The following is a 26,820-nucleotide window of genomic DNA, read 5'->3' as shown; positions in this document are numbered from 1 at the left end:
TCCCCCATGGACTCCTAGCTGCTCTGATACACATTCTGAAAACCACTGCCTCAGATGATTGTCTTCTCTTGGGGTTTGATTACAATGCATAGTCCTGGGGCTCATGAATTATAAGATCCAAGGTCAATTGGCAGCCTTTGTCCAGGGTTTTATTGCATGGATGGTCTTGGTCTGAAATGTCCTCACGTCTCACATCTTGGTTGATAAAGCAACTTGCCCACAAATCAATAAAGATTAAGATTTAAAACATCCTTAGATCATGAAGAGCCTTTAAAAATCTAATGAAATCTATTGAACTTCCTTTAAAAAAATGCACCTGCCAACACAGACACAGACACATTCTTTGATATACAAATCCAAGGACTTTTTGGATCTTCAGATGCCACAGGTTAAAAGTGCTTGTTTAAAGATGGAGTCAGTCTGTTGATTTTATACCCTGCAACTTTGCTGTAGCTGTTGATTGTTTCTAATAGTTTTCCTATGGATTCTTTGGGGTTTTCTATATATCAGATCATGTCATCTGCAAACAGCGAGAGTTTTACTTCTGCATTGCCTATTTGGATTCCTTTTTCCTGCCGAATTGCTCTGGCCAACACCTCCAGTACTATGTTGAATAGGAGTGGTGAAAGTGGGCACCCTTGTCTTGTTCCTGTCCTCAGAGGGATGGCTTTCAGTTTTTGTCCGTTGAGTATGATGTTGGCTGTGGGTTTGTCACATATGGCCTTTATTATGTTGAGGTACTTTCCTTCTATACCTATTTTACTGAGGGTTTTTATCATAAATGGGTGTTGGATCTTGTCGAATGCTTTCTCTGCATCCTTGAGATGATCATGTGGTTTTTGTTTCTCATTTTGTTAATATAGTGTATCACGTTGATTGACTTGCGGATGTTGAACCATCCCTGTGTCCCTGGTATATATCCCACTTGATCATGGTGTATAATCTTTTTGATGTATTGCTGTATTCGGTTTGCCAAAATTTTGTTGAGGATTTTTGCATCTATGTTCATCAGTGATATCGGCCTGTAGTTCTCCTTCTTTGTGTTGTCCTTGTCAGGTTTGGGGATCAGAGTGATGTTGGCTTCATAGAATGTGTTAGGGAGTACTCCATCTTCCTCAGTTTTCTGGAACAGTTTGAGAAGGATAGGTATTAAATTTTCTTTGAATGTTTGGTAGAATTCTCCAGAGAAGCTGTCTGTTCCTGGACTCTTATTTTTGGGGAGGTTTTTGATTAGTCTTTCTATTTCTTTACTTGTGATTGGCCTATTCAGATTCTCTATTTCTTCCTGGTTCAGTTTGGGGAGGTTGTAAGAGTCTAGGAATTTGTCCATTTCTTCCAGGTTGTTCAATTTGTTGGCATATAGTTTTTCATAGTATTCTCTTATGATCCCTTGTATTTCCTTGGTATCTGTTGTGATTTCTCCTCTCTCATTCCTAATTTTATTTATCTGAGATTTCTCTCTTCTTTTCTTGGAGAGTCTGGCTAAGGGTTTGTCAATTTTGTTAATTTTTTCGAAGAACCAACTCTTTGTTTCATTGATCCTTTCTACTGTCTTTTTTGTTTCAATATCATTTATTTCTGCTCTTATTTTTATTATTTACCTCCTTCTACTGACTCTGGGCTTTGTTTGTTCTTCTTTTTCTAATTCTGTTAGGTGTCGTTTGAGGTTGCTTATGTGAGCTTTTTCTTGTTTAGTGAGGTGAGCCTGTGTTGCAATGAATTTCCCTCTTAGGACTGCTTTTGCTGCATCCCAAATGATTTGGTATGATGTGTTCTCATTTTCATTAGTCTCCAGATAATATTTGATTTCTTCTTTAATTTCTTCAATAATCCATTGTTTGTTCAGTAGCGTGTTGTTTAGTCTCCACATTTTTGCACCTTTCTCTGCTTTATTCTTGTAGTTGATTTCTAGTTTCATAGCATTATGATCTGAAAAGATGCTTGATATTATTTCAACTCTCTTGTATTTATTGATGCTTGCTTTGTTTCCCAAAATATGGTCTATTCTTGAGAATGTTCCATGCGCACTTGAGAAGAATGTGTAGCCTGCTGTTTTTGGATGAAGTGTTCTATATATATCTATTAAGTCCATCTGGTCTAATTTTTCATTTAATTCTGTAATTTCCTTGTTGATTTTCTGTCTGGATGTTCTATCCATTGGTGTTAGTGGGGTGTTGAGATGCCCTACTATTATTGTATTGTTGTTGATGTCTCCTTTTAGTTCTGTTAAGAGTTGCTTTACAAATTTTGGTGCTCCTGTGTTGGGTGCGTATATATTTATAAGTGTTATGTCTTCTTGGTGGAGAGTCCCTTTTATCATTATATACTGTCCCTCTTTGTCTTTCTTTATCTGTTTTGCTTTGAAGTCTACTTTGTCTGATATTAGTATAGCGACACCTGCTTTCTTTTGTTCATTATTAGCTTGGAGTATTGTCTTCCATCCCTTCACTCTGAGTCTGTGTTTGTCTTTGGGGCTGAGGTGTGTTTCCTGGAGGCAGCATATTGTTGGGTCTTGTTCTTTGATCCATCCTGCCACTCTGTCTTTTTATTGGAGAGTTCAATCCATTTACATTTAGAGTGATTATTGAAATGTGGGGGCCTACCACTGCCATTTTGTGTCTTGTTTTCCAGTTCTCTTCAATTTCCTTTGTTTCTCGTCCCATGGTTTAGTCTGTTCTGATGGAGAGCTGCTACTCTCTGTTGTTGTCCTTCTACTTATCTCCTCTGCTCTTGGTTTTGTAGCCCCTTTCCTTTTTTTGATTTTTCAGGAATGAGGGTTTTCCTGAGCATTTCTTGAAGAGGAGGTTTTTTGGCAATGAACTCCCTTAATTTTTGTTTATCTGGGAAAGTTTTTATTTCTCCATCGTATTTGAAGGATATTTTCACTGGGTAGAGAATTCTCGGCTGCAGGTTTTTGAATATATCATTCCACTCTCTTCTAGCCTGTAAAGTTTCTGCTGAGAAATCTGCTGATAGCCTGATGGGGGTTCCTTTGTAGGTTAATTTCTTCTGGCTGGCTGCCCTTAGTATTCTCTCCTTGTCATTGACTTTTGCTAGCTTCACTACTATATGCCTTGGGGTTGGTCTACTTGCATTGATAAAGTTTGGAGATCTATTGGCTTCTGTCACATGAAGTTCCATCTCTCTCCCCGGGTTTGGGAAGTTCTCAGCCATTATTTCTTTGAATAGGCTTTCTGCCCCCTTCTCCCTCTCTTCTCCCTCTGGTATACCTATAATCCTTAGGTTGCATCTCCTAATTGAGTCAGATAATTCTCAGAGAGTTTCTTCATTTCTTTTTAGTCTTAGTTCTCTCTCCTCCTCTGCCTGCAGCATTTCTATATTCCTATCTTCCAAATTGCTAATTCTTTCCTGCATATTATCGGCCCTACTGTTCAGTGCGTCTAGATTTTTCTTAATCTCCTCTATTGTGTTCTTCATTTCCAGTATTTCTGTTTGGTTCTTCTTTATAGTATCGAACTCTTTTGTGACATAGCTTCTGAGCTCGTTGAGTTGTCTATCTGAATTCTCTTTTAACTCATTGAGTTTTTTAATGATGGCTGTTTTGAAGTCATCATCATTTAGGTGATATATTTCATTGTCTTTGGGATTGTTTTCTGTGTGTTTGTCATTTTCCTTCTGTTCTGGAGATTTAATATATTTTTTCATATTGCTTGATGGTGTATATTTGTGCCTCCGCATAGAGATAGAGTTTAGTTACTGCTTCCACTTGTTTCTACTGGTGTGGTGGGGGGACAGCTGTTTATACTGCACCAGCCAGGAACCCTATCAGCTGTTGCTAACAGAGCCTGGGCCCCTCCTCGCAGTCACTCTGGTCCTGTGGGTTCCCTCTTCAGCTGTGGAGGCCGTCACAAGGGGGCTTCAGGCTGCTGGTGCCTACTGTTGCAGACCACCTAGACGTGCTCCCTCCTTAGGGTCTGCAGTGGTGTTATGGGCTTTCCCAGCAGCCAGGGGCAAGATCACTTATATTTGCAGCTCTGTCACTGTCAGAGCCCACAAAATCTCACTTGTCCACTATGGGTCACAGCAGAGCTATGGGCATCTTCTGCAGTCTGTGGTTAGCTCACCTAGCTATGCTACTTTTGTCCCAGGGTCTTCCAGCCTTGTGGTTGCTGGGTGGGTGCTCTCTACTAGTGCTGTGCAGAGGCTATCGCTGAGGCTGCTGTGAGACTGTAGAGTTTAGCCCTGGGCCATGGAGCCGGGTTGCTGGAACTCCACCCAGCCCCAGTCCTCTCCCCCAGGATCTCGGGGAGCCCCTTGCCCTGTCTGGGGGATAGCCGGAGACCTTGAGTTCAGTGGCAGCTGGCCAGCTGCTGCCCTGCCTGGGATTCTCCCCTTCGGGACCTTCCCGGCATTGTGGATGCTGGGTGGGGCCTCCCCGCTAATGACAGGTAGAGACTTTGCCTGCTGCCCAGACGGAACTCTGGAGTTTCCCCCCAGGGCCGTGGAGCCAGCCACTGGAGTTCCATCCAGCCCCAGTCCTCTCCCAGGAGATCTCCAGTAGTCCTGAGCCCCTCCCGGGCAAAAGCCTGGTCAGTGGAGCTGGCGGCGGCAGCTGGTGGGCCGCTGTGCTGTTTGGGATTCTCTCCGGGAGCCTCCTGGCGTCGTGGATGCTAGGCGGGGCCTCTCCGCTAATGGCAGGTAGGGGTTTTCCCCACTGCCTCTGGTGTGTAACTCTGGAGCTTCCCTTTGGGCTTAGGTGTAATTGCAGGGGGCTTAGGTAGGGCTCTGGTCACCTGTTTCCACTGTCGCTCCTCTGGTGTGTGCTCCCTCCTGCCCTTGGCGTGTGGCGATGTTCTGGGTGCATTCGCTGGAAGAAAGCTGCTTGCAGGTACTAGGCTGTTCGGGGGTCGGGGTCGGAGAGTTTTCACCTATCTCCACCTCCTCCTGGAGGGAAGTCCGTCTGCCTTCTGATGTATAGCAGCGTGGGTCTCTCAGGCATCCTGAGATGCTATATGGATATCCTTTGTTAAGCGATGAATGTCCAATTAGTTGTAGATTCGAAGGGGGAGCGACAAAGAAGACTACTCACGCCGCCATCTTGGATCTTCTTCTCAGATGGAGTCAGTCTGGACGATGGAGCTCACCGGGCATCTACAGGTGAAGAGAGGACCTCAGCTTTGTGTAAGACTGCAGGAGTTCTCCATAAGGCAATGCTGAGAATTTCTCCTCTTTTTAAGGACCAGTGCTGATCAGAGAAGGTCCTGATGAGTGTTCCTCATGACCAAAATGGAAATAGGAATTTGCCTTCGTTGTTGCTTGCTCTCTCCTCTGCAGCCATCCCATCTGTAGCTGTTAAAGGTTGTCCTGAGAGGAGCTTGGAAAATATACAATGAAATGGTTATAGGAAATCGGAATCGTACTTGGGAATTCAGCTTGTGCTAGATCCAAGGACAAGAGGGGATCAGCAAGGACATGGCCTCACCCACCTGGCTCACAAAAGATGTTCTGGGCTGGTCCGCCAGGTGGGCTTTATCTCCATGCAATGAGATGGTGTCCTCTAAGACTGAACTGCGGCCACCTGAGAGTCACCACATGTGACTCAAAGCATCCTTCCATTTCGGGATTTTGAACACTTTTCTGTGCTTTTATTGGCCAAGGGGAGCAGTAGTTCTGCAACCTAATAGAAAGGTCACACATTTTGAAATCAACCAGAATTGAAAAGCTGTGCTTCTAAGCTCTGATTCTCTTCAATGGGAAGAAGTCGTGCCCCTCTTATGGGGTCCAGGAAGTAGTCATAAACTGCTCCATCCAGTAATGCTAGTGCTGGGCAAGTGGTCTGCACTGGACAGTAATTGGCTGATGGGTGCTGCTGGCCTACGTGCAGCCAGTGGGAGGCTGGGTTAGGTGTTCCAGTCGGGGCTTGGTGAAGAGACTTAGGGACAAGTTAAAGAAAACCCTAACAGAACAAGAGCGGTGGAAAGAAAGTCGGCGGTCATTCCTAACAAAGAACCAATAACAGGAAAGCTGCTTCCCAGGATGAAAAGGCTCTTACGGAGAAACTTGGAGATGAATGGTATGGAGATAGACAGAGAACAGACTCCCCAAACATGGAGCCACGGTGAAGTGTTGGGGACGCCACGCAAGCGATGAAGCAGGAGCTGAGGTCCCATCAACGAAAGCAGCTGTTTTTTCTTGGTCAGAAGGAGCCTCAGCGCAGTCTGCTTCCAAATCAGATTTCTCTCTTTAACCCAGTGGCTCAGCATTTCCCAGACAGCTTCTTGGCTATCTCCATCCCTGGTGTTAAATGGGCCATTTCCTGGGGGACTCAAGGTTCTCCCCTGACACCTCAGCACCTGAGACGTCTGTAAAGTGACATGGAGGGAAGGTTGGAGATCCTAGAGAAAGGAAAACCCTTGGACATATAATTAAGGAGTCAGGAATCTGAGAGAGCAAACTGGAAGCTACCGGAATTTCATCTAAAATGAGTATTGGTATTGAAGGCTTTAGGTTTTGGAGGAAGGGAGAGGAGGGGCAGAGTGTAAGTTTGAAGTGAAAAGACTAAAGAATAAAAATTTAAAAGACCAAGGGTGAGTAAGTTGCTTATATGCAATTCTTCAACTTGTGATATACAAAATGCATTTTTCAATAAAAAGTAGTTAACTTTTTTTAAGCTTGACTTTTTAGGAAAACCATGTTCCCATCAAGAAAATATAATTTAGGGGAAAGAAGTCCTTGTATCAGTTATGGAAAATTTTATTTGTTAGGAGCACAAGACACCGAGACACCACCATTTACAGGGTGGCAACGTGCCTTGGTTTCACAGCGACCTTCCTTGAAGGAAACGAACCTGGGAACAGTGCCTTCAGCTTTTCAATACACGCACCCCCTTTAGGTAAAGGAATATCTCCTGCCTTCATGACTGGCTATATAATTGGGGTGCAGGGAGAGCGGGGGGCCCAGTGCAAAATGAAAATGCTAGACCCCTTGTTCAAAAAGCAGGAAAAGAGCATTTTGGTGTTTCCCATGGTGTCTCTCAACCTGTCATGGTTTCTTTGTTGTTTAACTTCAACCTTCCTGCACAAATGTGGACCCTCACGGGCACCCCAGGGCCCTGCCCCTTCCTAACTTGTGCCCAGCCCCACCCAGGGTGAGGGTGGCTGCGGTTGCTGGGTAGGGGTGGGGGCGTAGGCAGCTGACAATTCCTCCTGGGGAGGCAGAGGTCAGGGGAGCAGGATTGCCCCGAAGCAGAGGCTCCAAGCCCCTGCCAGGGTCCCATCAGAGTTCATTTACAGAACACAAATTGAAGGATAAAATTAACAAGATGGGGACTGCAGAGCCTGGAGCCCTAAGTACAGGAGGGAGGGAGGCCCTTCTGAGCTGGCCCTGGGCCACTGCACTGGTCAGACCCTCATGAAGCTGGCCCTGCTCCCAATGCCATCAAAAATTCTGATGTATTCTGCTTAGTTGAAAACCACTCTGCCGTGAGGCAGAGCAGTGTGTTCCTCACTGGGTTGGTCATCAAAACCTTCTCTGGGACTCCTTACAAATAAGGGTTCCTGGGTCACGTTGCAGGGATTTCTGCTGGTTTATTTGTTCATTCCTTCATTCTTTCACATATTTATTGAACACCTCCTAGGTTTTAGGCCTTGGAGTGTTATGAACAGGATGGAGAAGATAACACTCAAGGTCTCTCTCAGCAGGGTCCTCATTGTCCATTGGGAGAGACTGAACTAAAAGAAGTCACAAATAAACAAAATGTACCTACAGACTGTGCAAAGAGCGGAGAAGCAAGTAAACTCATGTGAGAGAATATCGGGGGATGGTTCAGCCTGGAGTGGAAGACGGATAATATTTAAAGCCTGGGGTGAGGTTCCTTCTAGAGTGTTTTATTTCTAAGAACCTCCTGAGGTAATTTTTAATAAGGTTTGGATTTAACTAAAAGTCTAACTGCTGCCTATCTTTACCAGGTTAGAGGAACTTGGCAAATTCACCTTCGGTAGATAGTATTATGAAAGCAATATGAAATCATAGATTAACATTAAAGAATGAATATGCTTTTCCATATTATAAATCCCCCTAGAGATTTTTTCGTCTCATCTCTTTGTCGTGAATCTGAAAATCTATTAATCTTCCCAGTTCAGTGATGGCACATTCCATGGGTACCAAGAAAGTACATCACCGGCCCAGGCAAGCTTGTAGTGCATCATAGAAACGTGACCTAAAAAACCACATCTCTTAATTCCCAGTCTGACAGACCACAGATGTCATCACTTGTCCCTAACACTTAATATCCAACAAGAAGCATCCTTGTTTTCTTCAAAGAATCACTTAAATCTGTCACAGTGTAATTAATGCTGCTGCTGGCACATCGGTCATGAGAGTAGGGGTTTTTTTTTTTTTAGTATAAAAAAGCTGAGGGGGACAATGTAGTTCTTCAAAATGCCTAACAAAACCTCAAATGCATGTCTCAATGGATCCCTTTTTCTGTTTTACGACTTTTCCCATTATGGCTCCACAGCTCTACTAGGATGTGAGTTATCAGGTCCCAAAGCCTCCACTTATGAAAGCCAGGGATGATGGACTTGCCCTTCCACAGTAAGAAACGAGAACGTTCGAGGACAACAACATGTTTTCCTTCTTCAGAGAGGATTTACACTTGTTTCCTTAGGTTGGTAGGCCAGGCACTTGCAGTCTACTCACGTCAGTCTAGCATATGAATCTAGAGAATTTGCAGCTGTAATATCAAGTGAACCTGCAGTTTACCTGTCTTCCCAGGTACAGCCCGTTATGGGTCCAGTGCCAGACCTCAAGGGTTCCTCAGTGTTCTCCCTGCTTGGTAGTCTTGAGCTTCAGTTTTTGCGCCACACTCTGTGAGTCTGTTTAGCCCTCTGTTCTGCTTCGTAGACTTCTAGTGGTCTCACTTCACAGTTGCCTGACGTCCCTAGAGGAATGGTAACTTAACTGCTAGGCTCTACCCTGAGCTTCTTTCTTCTTTTGGGTATTAGAGAGAGAATTAGTAAAATGGAAGAAGGATCTGAAGAAATTACCCAGAATCCAGTTGAGAGAAAAATACTCACAGGCTAAAAAGTTTGGTTAAGATTGTTAGAATATAGAAGAAGAAGTTCTAAGAGAGATCTTATTAGCATTCCAGAAATACAGAGAATGATGGAAAGGCAATATTCAAGCAGAATATAGCAAAAAGTCCCAAGTTAATGAACGACATGGATCAACAGGACATCCCCAATAGGATACATTAAAAAGAATTCAACATCTAGATACATTGAGCTGAAGCACTGCAGAAAAGAGACAAAACTTAACTAGATCAAGATAAAGCAAGAAGAAGAAAAAAGAGAACTATTTCTATATCAGGAGATGTAGCACAAAACGAAATTGTAGAAATAAATCCAGATCTATTAGTAATAGCAATTCTAAAAATTCAATAGACTTGATAGTTAAAAGTCATATATTATCAAATGAGTTGAAAAGAAACACCTAAAATATCAGTACACAGAAAGGTCAAAGGTGAAAAAATAGGAAAAGATATACTAAATTCCTATCCACCAGAATAATAAGAGTAGATAGAGAGACAAATAGATAAATGATTTGCCAGTCAAATAGTCTTTGAGGCAAAACTTATCACACATAAAGAGGATTGCTACCTGATGATAAAAATTTAATTCATCAGATATAATCTGTGTAAACTTTGTAGCATAGCCTCAAAATGTATAACACCATCATGGAAAAATCTACAGGAAGAGTATGAGGAGTTATAGGGGGCTGGCCCGGTGGCATAGGGGTTAAGTTCACGTGCTTGGCTTTGGTGGCCCCGGGTTTGTAGATTCAGATCCCAGGCGTGGACCTAGCACTGCTCATCAAGCCACACTGTGGTGGCATCCCACATAAAATAGAGGAGGATTGGCACAGATGTTAGCTCAGCGACAATCTTCCTCAAGCAAAAAGGGGAAGATTGGTAACAGCTGTCAGTTCAGGGCCAACCTTCCTCACCAAAAAAACCAAAAATCAAAAAATTGCAAACTTTTCTCAGTAACTGATGAATCAAGCAGCAAAATTTTTTTATAAGTATATGAAAAATTTGAATAACATCATTAACGAGCTTGACATGAAAGATAAATAACCCCAAATGAGAGATTACATCTTATTCTCAACCACACAAGGTACAGTTGTGAAAACTGAGCCCATCCTAAAGACATGATTTCACAGAAATTTTATCATCTAAATCATTTTCCAGTAAGTTAGAAATCAATAACAGATGTAGAGAAAAAATTCATACCTTTGAAAATTAACTTTTAAAAGACTTTCTAAATAACTCATAGTTAAAGATGAATAATAACAGATATATTATATGTCCAAATTGTAAGATATAACTAAAGCATACTTTATAGTGAATTTATAGCTCTAAATGCTTATACTAGAAAAGAAGAAAGCTGAAAATAAATGAGCTAAGCAACTTAAGAAGTTAGAACAACAAAATAAACACAAAGAAAGTAGAAGGAAGGAAACTATAAAGATAAGAGTGGAAATTAATCAAATGGAAAACAAATATACAGTAGAGAGAATCAACTAAGGCAAAAGTTCATTTTTAAAAAACTAATAAAATAGACATTTTTAGGCTCTAAGAAAAGATGAAACAGTACAAATAAACAATATTAGAAATGAAAAAGAAGGCAATTGTAGATACTTGAGACCAAAAAGATAAAACTGTGAAATAAACATTTCCAAAACTAGATAAAATGGAAATTTCTTGGAAAAGCTACAACTTAACAACTGATTCAAGAAGAAATAAAATGCCTGAATTTTCTTCTATCCATTAAATAATTTTAATCAAGGTTAAAAATTTGCTCAGAAAAAAGCTGGTTCCATATGGTTTTAGAGATACTTTAATTCAGAATCAAGAAACGTAATTTCATTTTTACTCTAATTTTTCCGGGAAATCAAAAAGAGGAACACATTCCAATGGTTTTTTTTTTTTTTTAATGAAAGTAGTCTAACCTTGTTAATTAAATCAGATAAAGAAAATATTAGAAATGGAAATTACTGGCTAATCTCACTTATCGAAGATGTAAAATACTAAACAAAATGTTATCAATCTAAATAGAAGATTAGATCAAGTTTAAACTGGGTTTTCTCAGGAATAAAGAGATTATTGAACATTAAACAATCTCAGTTTAATTCCGCACATTAAGAGATTAAAGGAAAACACTTCTCAGAAGACACAGAGGTAGTAAAATATTAAACACTTCGTGGTGACCGTGTAAAAAACTTTTGAATACACTGGAAAGGGAAGGTGTCCTTGTCTGGGTTCCCCTAGGGCAGACACTGAGGCAGAGAGGCCTGCGAAGTGCATTTGGGAGGTGAGCCCAGGGAACATGGATGAATCCCACAGCCAAAATGTTGAGCAAAACAAGCGTCTCTCTCTCATCTGTCTGTCTGTCTATCTATCTATCTATCTATCTATCTGTCTATCTATCTATCTACCTATCTACCTATCTACCTACCTACCTACCTATCTCTCATCTATCTATCACCTATGGTCTGTCTATTATCTCTCTCTCTCTATCCATCTATCTATCATCTATCATCTATCTCTCACCTATCTATCTATTCATCTGTCTAGCTAGCTAGCTAGCTATCTACTTGCCTGTTTTGCATATCTACATATTACCATTTGTACAAACTTTACAAGCAGGCAAACAGCGCTATGCATTACTCAGGGATGTCTGTGTGTATGGTAGCAGTATAAAGCAACGTAAGGGAATGACGCACGTGAAATTCAGAATAGTATTTAGCTCTGGCGTTGGGTGCGTAGGAGACACCTCAAAGAAGAGTAAATAGGAGTTTAAACTCTATTGGTGAAGTTTACCTTCTTAAACAGGGTAGTGGTGTAAATGTGTTCATATTATTATTCTCTATACTTTCCTCAATAATGCCTTAAAAAAGTAAATAAGGAAGAAAAATACACTAAAGTTACTTGTCCATATCAAGGAAATAGAGAATGAGGCTATCGAGGAGCAGTGGAGTAGAGTCATTGAACCAGTAGCATCCTAAGAGAGGCAAGGCCTTGGTGAGAGTGGCGGGGAAGGAGGGAGGGTGTGCTATTAAATGCAGAGCAAGTGAGTGTCGACAGAATAAGCGCGAGAACATCATGGGAATGTATAAAGATGATGTGCTAGTAACTTGAAAAAATCTGTAAACATAAAATGCCAAAATTGACACTGGAGGAAATTTGTAAAAACTTAGTGCATTCAGGGGCCGGCCGTGGCTGAGTGGTTAAGTTCACGTGCTCCGCTTTGGTGGCCCAGGGTTTCGCCGGTTTGGATCCTGGGCGCAGACATGGCCCCACTCATCAGGCCATGCTGAGGTGGGGTCCCACATGGCACAACCAGAAGGACCCACAACTAGAATATACAACTATGTTCTGGGGGGCTTTGAGGAGAAGAAGAAAATAAAAGAAGAAGATGGGCAACAGACGTTAGCTCAGGGCCAATCTTTAAAACAAAAATTACTCTATGCTGAAAGGTAAGTGGGAGAAGATATTTGTAATGTATATTGCAGACAAAGGATTATTATCCACACTATTTTGATGACTAAGGGAAAAAAACATTGAAATAGAAATACTGACAAATCACAGAATAACATTTGTGTTTTTTTGTTATTGTTTTTTATTAGCTTTTCAAGTTGAGTTTTCTTCCTTGGTAACATACGGCAGGGCTTTCAGTAGCACCCAAAGCTGCTTGATAAAGTGTATATCTTCTTGTAATATCTGTTACTAAAATGTTTTGAAGTAAGCATTTTAATAACAACACAAATAATACAAACGTGGATGAATAATGAGTACAAAATTGATGCCTAAGGAGAGCCACTTTGGCTGGGCCATCAGAACCAACAAACGGCATATATTTATATATTCTCTGCCATTTGTACTAATTCCTTTGAAATGCTTTAGAAGTGATGTTCTAAGGAAAATAGGAATTTGATGAAGAATTTGAGCTATTTCACCCCTATGCTCACCAGGGCTAACATTTAAAAATTATTGATATCTTAGATACAAAGTATCAAAGAAGAACCCGAATCAATAGGTACCTATTCACTCCCTAGTCATGGCAGACTACTTAGTAACTGTCTGTGCAACTTTATTCCTCCTGCCTAGGGTGCCATCATCACCTAGGGGTCCATCCTCCAGGTCTAGGCTCTGAGATCGGCTCCCTCTTATCAGGGAAGAGATTTCTGGAAATAGAGATCTATGCCTGGGGCACTAAAGATCAAGTCAGTTTTATTGTCAGTCTTCATTTGGCCCTGGCTCCTTAGTTCTAGTACGTAGGCTTCTGCTTTGTTCCTAGATTTTAGTTATAACAAGTTCTGATTTTATTTCTAATTGCTTGAGTCCTTTGTTTAAAGTCGTCCCAGTTTCCCAGCTCCTAAAAGATAGGGTCCGTGAATTATTTTCCAATTGCCCTTCTCCAGGCTCTTTCTGTCTACTCTCTCATGCCCTCTTTCTTTATTTCCATGAAATTTTGCTCATTCCACTGTTACAGAACCTATCACTGTCTTCTGTCAGGAATATATTGTACTAATTGTATCTTCTTGGTGCTGACACAGATCTAGCCTATGTACAGAAGGTTTTCAGTAAACTTTTTCAGATGAATGTGTCGCCTTAGATCTCTGCTCCCTTACTATGGAAGACAGTGGGGAAATTCATCGTAAGGCCACCTTAGTCTTAGCTAAGCACATGCGAGGGCTCCTGAAGACTGTCTCAGTGGTCTTCTGCTTCAGATTCAAATGTCATGTGTCAACACAGACACAGTCCACAGGGTGATGGATATTCAAAACTGCTTCCTCTCACACATTCAATTGTCCCCATGCTTTTGGCTTCTGGCTTTAATTCTTAGCTCTATACTCTCTCTCACCCTTTCTTTCTATCAGCCCCCAGAGCTGCTTTATGCTTTTCAACTTTTTGGTTCCTCCTGAAGAGTGTGTCTTATAGCCTGGGTTGTTAGTCTTCCTCAGTCACTTGTTTTATTTATTGATGTATTTATTTATTTATTTACTTATTATTGTGGTAACATTGGTTTATAGCATTATATAAATTTCAGGGGTACATCATTATATGTCGATTTCTGTGTAGATTACATCACGTTCACCACCTAAAGACTGATTACAGTCCATCACCACACCCATGAGCCTAATCACCCCTTCCACCCTCCTCCCTCCTCAAGTCCCCTCTGGTAACCACCAATCCAGTCTCTGTCTCCATTGTTTGTTGTTGTTTTTATCTTCTACTTATGAGTGAGATGGTATGGTATTTGACTTTCTCCCTCTGACTTATCTCACTTAGCGTAACACCCTCAAGGTCCATCCACGTTGTCACAAATGGCCAGATTTCATCATTTCTTATGGCTGAGTAGTATTCCATTGTGTATATATACCACATCTTCTTTATCCATCCGTCCCTTGATGGGCACCTAGGTGGCTTCCAAGTCTTGGCTATTGTGAATAATACTGCAGTGAACATAGGGGTGCATATATCTTTACACATTTGCATTTTCGTGTTCTTTGGGTAAATACCCAGCAGTGGAGTAACTGGATCTTATGGTAGTTCTATTCTTAATTTTTTGAAGAATCTCTGTACTGTTTTCCATAGTGGCTGCACCAGTTTGTACTCTGACCAGCAGTGTATGAGGGTTCCCTTCTCTCCTCATCCTCTCTAACACTTGTTGTTTTCTGTCTTGATAATTATAGCCATTCTGACTGGAGTGAGGTGATATCTCATTGTAGTTTTGATTTGCATTTCCCCAATAGATAATGATGTTGAACATCTTATCATGTGCCTGTTGGCCATCTGTATATCTTCTTTGGAGAAATGTCTGTTCAGATCTTTTGCCCATTTTTTAATTGTTCGTTGTTAGTTTTTTTGTTGTTGAGGTGTATGAGTTCTTTATATATTTTGGATGTTAACCCTTTATCAGATATATGGTTTGCAAATATCTTCTCCCAATTGTTAGGTTGTCTTTTCATTTTGTAGATGGTTTCCTTTGCTTTGTAGAAGCTTTTAAGTTTGATGTAGTCCCATTTGTTTATTTTTTCTTTTATTTCCCTTGCCTGATCAGACATGGTATTTGAAAATATGCTGCCAAGACCGAAGTCAAAGAATGTACCACCTATATTTTCTTCTAGAAGTTTCATGGTTTCAGGTCTTACATTCAAGACATCACTCCATTCTGAGTTAAGTTTTTGTGTATGGTGAAAGATAATGGTCTACTTTCATTCTTTTGCATGTGGCTGTCCAGTTTTCCCAACACCCTTTATTGAAGAGACTCCTTTCTCTGTTGTATGTTCTTGGCTCCCTTGTTGAAAGTTAGCTGTCCATAGATGTATGGGTTTATTTCTGGGCCCTTGATTCTGTTCTGTTGATCTGTGTGTCTGTTTTTGTGCCAGTACCATGCTGTTTTGGTTACTATAGCTTTGTAGTATATTTTGAAATCAGGGAGTGTGATATCTCCAGCTTTTGTCTCAGGATTCCTTTGGCTATTCGGGGTCTTTTGTTTTTTGAATAGCATTTGTAAGTGGCTAATTAGCATACAAAAAATTCAACTTCACTAGTAATTGGGGAAATGCAAATTAAAAACAGCAATGAACTATAATTTTCTAATCATCACATTTAGAAAAATTTTGGAATTCTGACAATATCAAGGGTGGGTGAAGGTATAGCAAAAACAGAATTGTCCTGTACCGTGGTGCTGGTATACATTTGTGAAGCCAATCTGGAGAGCAATTTGGCAGTTTATGGTACAACTGAAAATATTCAGACCAAGCTATTTTATTTGTAGCTTAGGTTTATTCCCTAGAAAAATATTTATATCTGTGGGTAAGAAAATATGCAGAAAGATGTACATGGCAGCCTTAGCTCTAATAGGGAAAAACTGGGAACATCAAATAGGGATGTTGATAATTAGAATGTATTGTATTCAGATGCTGTTTATTCAGCAATTGAAATAGATGGCATTGACCTATATACGTCACCATGCCTGGAACTCAAAACTTAATGTTGAATAATAAAGCAATTAGTCAAATGACAGTGGGTATGTTATCAGTATGATGGAATAAATCACAAGCATAAAATTAAAGAATGATGGGGTTGGCCCTATGGCCGAGTGGTTAAGTTCGCACACTCTGCTTCTGCGGCCCAGAGTTTCGCCGGTTTGAATCCTGGGCGCAGCCATGGCACTGCTCATCAAGCCATGCTGAGGTGGCATCCCACATGCCACAACTAGAAGGACCCACAACTAAAAATACACAATTACGTACTGGGGAGCTTTGGGAAGAAAAAGGAAAAATAAAATCTTTAAAAAAAATTCTAGAATGTGCTATAAGGATGCACATTAAAGTCATGATGGTGGACGTTTTCTGGCAGAGGAGACTGGAAGGTGGGATAGTGAGCGTGGTCAAAGGGGTCTTTAATTTTATCTATAATTCTTCAACACTGTCTCTTGTTCTTTTTGGCTTTTTCCTGCCGCTTTCCCTCCTCTTCCCTCCTCCATTTTTCCTCCTTCCATCTTTCATCTTTTCTTTCTTCACCTCACCCTCCCCTCTTCTCTCTGTCCCTCGGTCCTTTTTCCCCACCCTTCCTTTCTTCTGATATAGGATTATATTACTTGTATAAGTTTTTTAAAGTACATATATAAAACTTTCTTGCAGTAAATGTAACCAAATGTTAACAGTTTTTAATTCTGAGTGGTGGGAATACAGGTGTTAGTTATATTATTCTTTGTACTTTCCTGTCTTTTAAATGTTATTTTTCAAAATAAAAAAGATTAAATGAAGCCTAGATTTCACCCTTAGCAGATATTTTTGTTGAACTGCTTTAATTTCTAGAATTAGTCTGCATTTAAGTATCACTGCTAACGGGGAGGGTTTTACTGTGATTGTCCATAGCTGCTCAGTCAGGTCCTAGGAGCACTGGATTACTCAGCTTGATAATCAGTTTTTGCAAAAGAAAAGAAAACTAGACACGAAAATATGTAGTTTGATATGGAAAGTTTCACTTCTTCTGAATACCAGAAATAAGTACACAGTCTCAGGGATGGAAAGAATGAATCTAGAATCCTTAAAAGGAATCTTTAACTTGCCTTGGAATATATGTGTATACATCAGTTCTCTCATAAAATTAATTTCCCCAGAACTGACAACCTTTCCCACGGTCGTGGATAACCTTGGCTGTGTCCAATGCCTGGAAGATTTCCGTGTGGCCTGCATCAGAGTGAGAAACAATTCCATCATGACGATTTCTTGAGGTAAGAGTGACAACAGCATTTTCTTTTCAAGAAAGGCAGCAGCGCTTATGTGTAGTATGGCCTATTGTTGAAAAGACTCATCATGTGATGTGACTTGACAAGTGGCCAGTATCAAAACTGGTTGTTTTTTTTCGCCTAAGAAACACAAAATGCCCATCTGGCTCTGATCCAAAATGGCTTGGCACACTTCATTCCAGTGATTTTTGGGAGAAAAAATTTAATTCTGTTTGGGCAATTGCTTGCTGGTGGTGTTCTTATCACAGGAGGAAAGGTACTGGTGAGATTCGGGACATCTTAAGGCCGGGGGACTCAGGGATGGGCACAAAATTGATGGGTTGTGCAGCCGCCTGGTTATCACAGAGACTTTGATCTGGAAGACACCCCGGGCTGAGATCCTGGCTGTGCCACTTAATCCGCTCTGAGCCTCCGTGATCTTGTTTATAGAGCCTGGATAATTATAAGCTCTTTCATGGAGGTGGTTCATGTGAAGACTAGTGAAATGAGTATAAAGTGCTAATTGTTATTATGGGGTGTTAGCTCAGTTGCTCAATGGTATTTTGTGGGTCTCTCTCTCGTCTCTCTTCCTCTTGCACTAATATCTGTTCTGTTCATTTGAAATTTACAACGTTTCCCTGGTATGATTTCTTACCTACATTATAAGTGCTTGCTCTATTATTAACTTTTCCTTTCTCACATCCTTTGGGGAATATGGAATATAAATAAAATTTTAATTTTTGTTTGTTAATACCTAAATTTTCGTGTCTTAGATCCCTTGTGAACATGAGTGAATGTGGGCAAATTAAGTAATTCAATTTATCATTGAATCTATGTGCTAATTTCCCAAACAGATGTAGAGTTTTGTGGAGGAAAGAATCATCTTTCATGTTCTATAATTTCCCACAGTGCATGTAATAGTGCTTTGATACATTACAAATTCTGACATTTAGCAACCACAAACAAATTCTACTTAATTGCTTTAGTAATAAAACACATAAGTCCTAAATCTATTACTTACCATATGATACCTAATAAAAACAATGTGTGATGTATTTGTAAATGTTTTTACCAGGCATTACTTTTCTATTTTTTTTCTTTTAGGGTTTAAATTTGTATTTTTACCTTCAACAAAGTCTTTCATTATTCTGGACACAGGCTTTAGGACACTATACTATAGGTAAAAAATGCAATAAAAATAAATGTTAGAATTATGTTATACTCTAGCCCTGCATTTGAGGTAGAGAAGCAATGTCAAAAATCCAAACAATGTTTTTTATTACTCAGTTTAAGTGGTATTGTTTAAACACTTAAGGGTATAAATATGTGGTTGATATTACTGCTAACACTAGTCAGAGCTAATAGAGATATTGTTTTCAGACCCTCTTCACTTGAATAATGTTCTCTATCTGCCTACATTTCATTCCATATTAGTAGAAGATGAATTATGAAGAAACCCTGGGTCAAATATACAAATCTATTTTAGTTTAAAGAGTGAAAATATAACTTGTATATGAACCAATTTAATAGCTAAAAAAAGTTGTTTTATTTTGGGTACAGGCCTAGAAATCTTCCATGTACTTGTATTTTTAAATCAAGTGTAAACCATTAGGATTTAAAGATTGAAAATTTCAAGTCTTGTAAGGCCCTGGACATTTAGACATTTTTGTCGCCCTGTCTGAGTCATGCTAGTTCATGCGTCCAAGTTTGAAATGACTTTGAATTACTGATTTTTTCCCACTCTCTTTCAGACTTCAGTTTAGTCCAAATTGGCTTGAAATATAACTTGGTGCAGTTGAAAAATAGGCTTAAAAATAAACTCTACAGAGATAAAAAATATTTTTCACCTTCGATAATTTTTTATGCATCTGGCATTTCAAGTTTGAGGTTTGACTTTTCTTATGCTTGAATTTTAAGTATAGACATCCAAATGTTGACATGAACTTCTCTACATAGTCTCCACTTTCTTTCACTGAAAATCCATAATAAAAAAGAAAGAAAACCCATAACAGATGTTAAAAACAAAATTTCAATAGAAAAAATTGACCTAAATTTTCCATTAAAAAATGCGTCCTAGGAGAGTTTGAGAGCAAAGAGAATATTATCCTTAAATAATAATTAAAAAAGACTTGTGACAGGTGATTTCAGCATGTGTTTAAAGGGTATGTGAAGAGCTGTCATTTTGATGGATGGTTTGCTGTGACGGTGAGAGCTCTTATTCTAAAGTCGAAAATCGAATTGTGGCAGTGGATATCTCACTGAATGCTGCCTGAATGAGAAAGGCTATTTATGCCCTATTAATACAATTTCACTGGGAATAACTTTTAAATTTTTGTTGTTTAAGAGAAAGCATGGAACTGGCATGAAACCACTTGCGATATTATTCCTGCTGTTTTAATTTTTTAAATTATTTAAAAAGTTTTATATTATATTAAAATAATGGAAACTTATTAAAAAAAGCCAATTCAGAATGAAATAAAGAACAAAAATTCGAACTCCCTCACCTCTCGTCCTTTTCCTAGGAGAGTCTTTATTAACTTATTGGTATGTGCTCGCATGGTTGTTGAATGCCGTTAACACATAATGTAAAAAATATGTGATAATGCTATCTTTCTCTGTGAACTAGGAGAGGACAGAACAGTCAGAGTAATTAGTTCTTCTCTGCCTAGGCTGGTTGTACCTCTGTTTGAATGAAATTATTTGCAGACACTTTCCCCAGTCAGTTTTGCCTGACGCTTTATTCCACCAAGTTTTACTATTTTCCCTAGTGTAGACAGGCAATTCTGAAGTACTTTTTTGGATGATGCATATCATTGACACATTGGGGAAGAGAAACTTTTGATTGATGCAAGCTTTACCATACTTACAATTTCCACCTGAAGGACTTAGGAGATTCACGTATGGACCAGTACGTTTTTATTGGGATGTTTGTGGTTCTAAAATGAATTAAATAACACGTATAAATGTACAGTGGTTTTGATCTCTAGAGAAAGAAACTCAAGCTGCCTAGACAGCGGTGAAAATAGCTTAACTAAATTAGTTGTTGGACAAAAGTCAACACGAAATTTCCAAGGAAACGTAGTAACGATGTCTCTCGTTGTCAAATCTGTGAGCAGATAGGCAGACCCTAGAATCGACCTCTGACAACACGTTCAGGCTCTTCCGAAGAGTTTCTAAAGCTTGGTGAACACTGCTTCTATCCATCCTAAGTCGCTTTACTTTAATAGCCTTTGAGTTTCCTAGGCTGGCCCTAATTAGATGTAATTAAACCATATGACTGCCTGCCCAAAGTAATCTACACATATCATGATCTGAGCTCCTTGGCCAAGACACGACTCGGCCTCAGTTCTCCAGGTCTTTCAGTGGCTGGCAGCCCAGAGCATTTCCTTCTCAGACTTCTCGCTTGCGCCGTGAACCTTGTCCCTGCCCTATACCTCGCCTTGCCTTTCCTATTATTTTGGGTGTTCTCATTCCTTACTCTCTCCCCTGCTTTTCCCAATGTTCCTATTGTTGTCCAGTATCTGGAGTCTTCTGATTCAGATGGATTTGTTTATTCCCTTTGACCCCCTGTATCAATGCTTTCCTCAGATCATTCATTCAGGGCTTGTCACCTGGACTGTGGTTTCTCCTGGGCTTAGCCAGCTTCACACCTGTGCTTCTGAGCCTTCTTTGTTTTGTCATGGCTGTCTTGGTCCTGTGTCTGTTTCTCTCTTTTAATCCTGTTGACAGCCGTTAATAATATTGCCATCCATGGTCTCTGGTCCCAGTCTCCCAATATAAAAAAAAAGTCTGTATAAATACACGTGCTCATATATAAATAATTTAAATAATGTAAGCATATATGTATATATCTTACTCAAAGTCATAAATGTTTTACCGTATATTCCTAATACAGTCATTTTTTTCATTTCCTTTGTTGCTGGGCTCTCTTTCCTCCTCTCTCCTCTCTTCTCCTGCATTAGCCTTACCTACTAAACCCTGTCTCCCGTGTGCAGAGTAACTGTATTAGCAAGCTGGTTTGTATCCTTCCATATTTTGTCTGTGCTTACAAATTACATGCGTACATACGTATAAAATGCATGCACAGCCCTCCAGAGCACATATACTGAAAATATCTCTCTCTACACATATGCACGCACACACGCACACAGAAATACATACTCAAGTATACAGATGCACACATGTATGAGGGGAGATGTTTAATACACTCTTCTTCATTTTATTTTTCTCATTTAACATTTCCTCATGGAAATCCTTCCAAGTCAAATCAAATAGCCCTAAACTTTCAATTAATGGCTTCAAAATATTCCTTATGATATCCATGTTGTCCAGCCTTTGTCTCTGGATTCCATGTGGTTTATGCCAAGCATTTGATCTTCCTCCTCTCTGACTGAACCCATGAGGAGGGGCTTTTCATTCCTGGAAGGCAATATTTATCACTGAAAACTATTTCTAGATATTTCACTTAGTGCTGCTGCGTAACCAATTACCTCACAACTTAGCAGCATAAAACAACCATTTTGTTTTGCTCAATATTTTGAGGAATTCAGGAAGGGATTGGCTGGGGAGTTCCCACTTGGAGTCATACTGAAGCTGTAGTTAGATATTGGCTGGGGCTGGTCATCTAAAGAATTGACATGGCTGGATGACTTAGATAGTTTCCTCCCGTGGCTGGTGTTTGGTATCAGTGATGTGGACTGGAGTCCTGTGGATGAGCTCTCCAGCGCAGTGGTCGCAGAGTAGTAGGACATCTGTCATGGTGGCTACCTTCTCACAGGTGAGAATTCCAATAATACCAGGCAGAAGGTGTATGTAATTTTCTGATCTAGACTTAGAAGTTACATAGCATCACTTCTTTCATACTCTACTGATTGAAATAGTCATTAAGTCCACCCACATAGCCCACCTCTTGATGGAAGGATTGTCAAAAATCTTTGGAGCCATGTTTTAAGCAACCACTGTTTGTGCTCTGGTCACCAATTATTTTCATTCCTTCTACATCCAAAATACACTCATCCTCTGTCAGGATCCACCCCCGTTCCACCTGCTCACGTTTCATCCCATTACAACATCAAGCTCAGACCTGATGAGATCCAGAATCTTGTTATCTAAAGCAGCTTTAGAGAGAAGAGTTTCTTCAGATATAGTTCCTTGTGTTCAGCTCTGTGAATACTATTCTTCTCGATCTGAAGATCTGTAATCTCAATAAACAAGTTATCTGCTTCCACATACCAAATAAAAAATGGTGGAATAGGCCTTGGGTAACTGCCAAACACTCCTCTCCAAAAAGGGGGAAAACAGAAGGCATAGGAGTCACTGATCTACAGCATATCTGAACTACAGCTGGGCAGGTATTGCCGGTTTTTAAATTAGGGATCAGTGCTGTTCCCTAGGACTAATTCTCTGTGGATTTTGGTTTGCCCTGAGAACCTTGGCTCTGTCCTATGATTAATCCTTCCTTTCATGAGAAATGGCCCTTGGTGCAGCTGAGTACTTTTCTGTCTGCTTCCTGCTCAAAGTCTTCTCTTCATTTTGTACTATGCCCATTTCAGTCCAAACTGGCACAATTCCTTCAAAAACTTTATGAGCTTCCAGTGTGCCAATTTAAAATCTACTCCATCAGGTAAAAGTCACGCTCACAAATCTCTTCCAGGCGAGCCCTTCTTTACCTTGAGCTCCCTAGGAAGCTGCTGAGAGACAACACTCATCATTCTTAGAAGCCTTATTGTTTAATGGAGGGGTCACGGAAATGTAGAAGGGCTTTTCTTCTTGGAAAATGTCTCTGAGGCACCACCGGAATAATTCTGAAGGTTTAATAATGTAGCCACAATATTGGCTTTGTATTTACCATGAGACCACATTTTTCTAGATTTGATATGTCTCTTAAGATCCTTTTTACTTTGAGAATCTTCTTCTAGAAGAGACTGGAAAGAGTTTTATATTTGAGCCCATCAAACCTTGGTTCTCTTATAGTTTCTCTACATAATCCGGGAAATGGAAAAACTTCTTCTTTGGCTTATCTTGCTGTATCCGTGACATGTATATGCTAAAAGAAACCAGTTGGCATTTTTTGGCACTCTGCCTGGATATCTCTTTAGCCCAGTCCATCAGTTTATGAGGTACATTTTCTATTTTCCATGTTACTGCAGGAAATAGTTTTGCTAAAGTTTTTCACTATTGAACAAGGATCTCCTTTCCTCCAGCTTCCAATAACGTCTTCCTCAATTACCTTTAAGCTCTCACTGACAATTTCTTCAAGGGCCATTAGACTTTTGAGCAGTTTCCTCAAGGCCCTTCCAGCTTTTTCTCATCATCCAGTCCCCAGTCCCAAAGTCAATGCACAGGTTTTAGGGTTTTGTTGTTATTGTTTTCAGCAGTATCCCACTTCCAGGTGATAAATTCTGTTTTAGTTACTATGGCTGTGTAACAAATTACCCTAAAAATTTAGCAGCTTAAAATGATCTTATTGTTTTGCTTGTGATTTTGTGGACCAGTAATTCAGAAAGAGCTTGAAGGGGCAATTCTTCTTGGGGTCTTCCATGCAGTTGCTGGGGATCCAGTTGCCTGAAAGCTCAGTTGGCCTGGATGTCCAAGAAGCCTCACTCACATGGCTGCCAGTTGATTTCACCTGTCCACTGGGAGCTCAGCTGGAGGTTTTGACAGTGTTTGTAGGTGGCCTTTCCAGCATCGTGGCTGCAGGGTAGTTAAATGTCTTTCATGATGTCTGGCTTCTTCCATAGAGTGTCCCAAGAGGACCAGACAGAAGCTCTAGAGCCTTTTCTGACTTGGTCTCGGAGGTCACCTCACTTATACCTTCCTCTGCGGCTGAAGCCATCATGAGGCTTTCAGGTTTCAAGGGGATGGAATATAGACCCCGCATTTTGATAGGAGTTGCGTCCTGGAATTTTGGGGCCATGTACTAAGTTTACCACACTAGGGTAAACATATCAACAAATTACCTTGAAGATCTGTTTATTTCATAATTTGACAGCAGAGAAAACCGCTCGCTTGAACAACGTCCTTCACACCAGGTTGATTAAATTACTTCTGCGCTGGTCCAGATGTGGTCAGTGTAGCAGCCCATCTTTTCTTCTAACTACAGGACTGCCGAAAAAGCTGGCTGTAAAATATTAAGAGTCAGCATCTTGGCAAAAGAAAACAGGGCTCTCAACAAGGCATATCTGGTGACAAAAACAATTTTCAGAACTTTATCTCTTGATTTAGACATGTGGTTTACCCAGTGTTTTTTCCTTCGTTTATTGAAGAACTGCAAGGGGCACACGTAGGCTCTGCCAGCTTTTCTTCTGTGGTGGCGCTGGGGTTTCAGGCGGCTCCTGCAGGATAATGTCTTGGCTTGGCTGGTAAGTAACAGTTCTATATGTGTTTTACAGAGATAAGCAGCTAAATCAGAAGAATGCAGATTTGCATTTTCCTTGCTGGGAAAATGACGAGTCCACCATAAACAGCTATCTGTGTAGCATATCAAGATTGTCATTAAATCCCGAGGTGACACTTGAGAAGCTTACAGGGGAACTGGTGGCTTTCAACCTAAGTGGGAAAAGTTTTTACAGTTTTGCAACAACTTTGCTGTGCTTTCTCATTACGGGGGTTGGCACCACTGTTGCTTAGGTTGGCATAGCGCCTTCACATACGGGGTAGAACTGCGGAACACCCAGGGGATTAAATTATTAAGTTAATGTGATATCAGAAAGGAATTTGAAGTGCTGAAAATTATTTCACTTAAGATAAAGATAAAAAGAAATCAGAGTCCCTTCATCATGAATCCTCCCATACTCTTATCTCTATCCAGGTCAGCCTTGTCCTTTCTTGGTGGTCTGGTGACTTCCCCCCCCCCCCCCGCCCCCCCGCCTGCTGGCTGTCTTCCCAACCATCTTCGTTGGAATACTGGACCTCCTAATTCTTCCCCACTTTGTTAAGCTTTCTATAGAGTGCCCCTTTTGCCTTCTCAACTGAACTGAAACGTTAATTTGCTGTGATGACACTCCCTTTCTCAAACCCATCCGGAGGGGACTGTACGTTCTCTCTCCCCCAGGCCTGGGGCTAGAAGATTGAGCCAGATTCCCCCTAGCTCTCTTACTTGACCTCTCTATGATATTGGCATGGATATTTAATTCCTTCTTGAAACTCTCTGTTCTCTTGGCTTCCGATGCATTATTGTCTCTGATTATACCCTTTCTTCACAGACTTTCAGTATGGTTCCTTCTCTTTGCCCTGCCCTTTTGGGGGATTAGTCTTTCATTGGGTTTTTCCATGTCTAAAACCATGTCCATAATCTCCTACTTTCTACATCCCTTCACCCTCTGCTTCCCCAATCCACGTACCCTTTTCCTGTGGTCCTTGTTTTAGTTAATGGTATATTCATCAATTTGGCCACCAGACTGAAAACCTCAGGGTCACCCCTCACCCCAAAATTCACTTAGTGGTCACATATGATAGATGCCACCTCTAAAACATTTTTTGATTCGACTTACGTCACTCAATAACTGCCATTGTTTTAGTTCAGATATCATCTTCTCTTTTCTGATCTCAGTATTCTCTTACTTGATTTCGCTCCCTTCAGGTTCTTGTACCACCAACCCACTCTCCGTATGGAAACCCTGTTGATTTTCCTACTGCACAAGTAGAATCATGTGATTTTCTTTTTTCAAAGTCCCTGTCAGTTCTCTGTTTTATGCAGGATTAAACCCAGTGAACCAGCCTAGCTTTCCGGTTTCAAATCTGCTTTTTCTTTCTAGCTCAATGGGACAGTTTTCCACTTCTTTAAAATAGAATATGACATGCTCTTTCAAACTTCCTATATTCAGACTGTCTATTCCCAATATCTGGACTGTTTTCCATCTTCCTTCCTCTGAGGACCAATCCTTTTTGAGATATGGTTCAAACGTTATCTCCTTATTTGAGTTTTTTCCTACCATAGTACCTAGGGAATGGAATGGAATAAACAGAATTTATTGAGTGTTAGGTATTTACCAAAGCATTTTGCCAAGTATTTAGAAATTGTTATTTCATTTAATCCTCACAAAAGCTCATGTAGTAATTACTGTTAGCTCTTTATAGATGAAGAAACTGAGCCTTAGAGGGGGTGCATAGCTTTTTGAGAACGTGGATTTACCGGGGCAGGCACTGTGTCCATTTGACTCTGTGGCCTTCAGCGTTGGCCCTCAAGAGTAAGCACTTCGTAAATGTTTATTGGAGGAAGAAGAATGCAGGCTATGGACAGAGCATGAGCTACGCAGACACAACAACTCGGTAACAGAAGTTCTCAGAATACTGGAGGTTATTGTAACATGGGATAGGAAATAGGAGCAGAGGCAGAGGAGAGGAAGCGTTCTTTCCAAAAGGAGGTTTAATACCTCAAGCTCAAGGCAGTGACACTTGAATGTTGATATCCATGGGAATATATGGACGTCCGATTGCTCTCTGCCCATAGTAATCTGTGGAATAGTCCATCTGATCATGTACCAAGTGAGGACTAGGTGGCACTGAATACAGTAAGACACCCAATAATTTATATTTTTCCAAGCCAGCATTATTT

The 26,820-nt window shown here is 40.4% G+C and overlaps 1 long non-coding RNA gene across 1 annotated transcript in view; it reads left to right on the top strand.

Moving 5' to 3' along the window:
- The window catches only part of LOC123279534 (uncharacterized), an 82,657-nt gene that overhangs the window by 31,832 nt on the left and 24,005 nt on the right, over positions 1-26,820 (top strand). The window contains exons 2-3 of the long non-coding RNA XR_011497722.1: positions 17,157-17,270; positions 24,530-24,625. This is a non-coding gene — a long non-coding RNA (uncharacterized lncRNA). The remainder of the gene's footprint in view (positions 1-17,156; positions 17,271-24,529; positions 24,626-26,820) is intronic.

The sequence above is a fragment of the Equus asinus genome, chromosome 24, assembly GCF_041296235.1.
Source record: "Equus asinus isolate D_3611 breed Donkey chromosome 24, EquAss-T2T_v2, whole genome shotgun sequence".
Classification (NCBI taxonomy): Eukaryota; Metazoa; Chordata; class Mammalia; order Perissodactyla; family Equidae; genus Equus; species Equus asinus.
This window is presented reverse-complemented; position numbering and strand designations above follow the sequence as displayed.